This window comes from Plasmodium reichenowi, chromosome 8 (genome assembly GCF_001601855.1).
Source record: "Plasmodium reichenowi strain SY57 chromosome 8, whole genome shotgun sequence".
NCBI lineage: Eukaryota > Apicomplexa > Aconoidasida > Haemosporida > Plasmodiidae > Plasmodium > Plasmodium reichenowi.
This window is the reverse complement of record NC_033653.1, coordinates 57,593-59,087: the sequence shown is the minus strand read 5'-3', so window position 1 is coordinate 59,087 and position 1,495 is coordinate 57,593.

Genomic DNA, 1,495 nt, shown 5'->3' with positions numbered 1-1,495 from the left:
TGTTAATAGGAAGAAAATATAAAAATAAATAAAAAAAAAAAATGAAAAAAAAATTTAACAAAGGGTGGATGAGAAATATTTTAAATATACAACTTTGTATGCATAAGTATGAGTATGCTTTACAAATAATTATTTGAAATATTAAAATATTTTAAGTTGAAATAGATATATTATATATATGGAAGCAATATAATAAATACTTTATTGAATTATTTTATTATTTATTTTTTTTTTTTTTTTTTGTGTTGATATATTTAAAAAAAAATATATATATATATATATATAATACATATATATAACAAAAATGATACGTTTGGGGTTATAGCAAAGAAAAAAAAATAAATAAAATAAGAAAAAAAAATAAAATGTATATAAAATTATATATATATATATATATATATGCTATATTTTTTTTTTTTTTTTTTTTTTAGATAGGTTTTATTTCAATATGTTTATATTATATATTATCTATCAAATATATAATATACTTTCTGGATATATGAATGTTCAAATAGAATACTACATACATACTACATAAATACATATATACATATATATATGTAACTAGGAAATGTTTGAATACATATTTTTATAAAATTATGATAAAAAAATATATTTATATTTCTTATATGATGAGAAAGATTAAAAAAAGGCTTTAAACTTGGGAATGCTTTTTTTTTTTTTTTTTTTTTTTGTTTTTATTATTTATTTTATTTTATTTTATTTTATTTCCCCTCTTATATTTAAAGTATTAATAAATATATGTTATAAAAATTTTAAAATAAATGAATACCCTTATTTCAACAATTGGATTAATAACAAAAAGTATCTTGTGTGTATAAAAATATAAGCATATGATATATATATATATATATATATATATAATATTTATATGTGTATATTATGTTAATGTTTGTTAAGGTTATAAATTGAGGTATATGATTGGTTTATTGATGGTATCATTAATTATAAAAGTTAGACCGTTTAAATAATGTTAAAGAATATATATGATGAATAATTTTTTTTCCTTCTTTATATGATTATTAAAAATATAGTAGAACAAAGAAAAAAAAAAATAAAATAAAATAAAATAAAATAAAAAGCACAATAATATATATATATATATATATATATGTATATATATTTTTTATTGTGTACAAAATAAAAAGCATAACATATTGTTGATAGATACTATATGTATAAATATATAATTATATATATATATATATATATATATAATATATTTTATATATATAATTATATTTAAGTGCGTTAACAGTGCATTTTTTCTTTTATGTACCATGTGATATTATATTATAACATGTGTATTCTTACATGTTATACTTTTAGAATAAAAAAGTTTAAGGTTTTTTTTTTTTTTTTTTTTTTTTTTTTTAATTTTATATTTATTTATATATTTATTTTTTTTTTTTTTTTTTTTTTTTTTTTTTTTTTTTTTTTTTTTTTTTTTTTTTTTTAAAAATTATTTATTTTT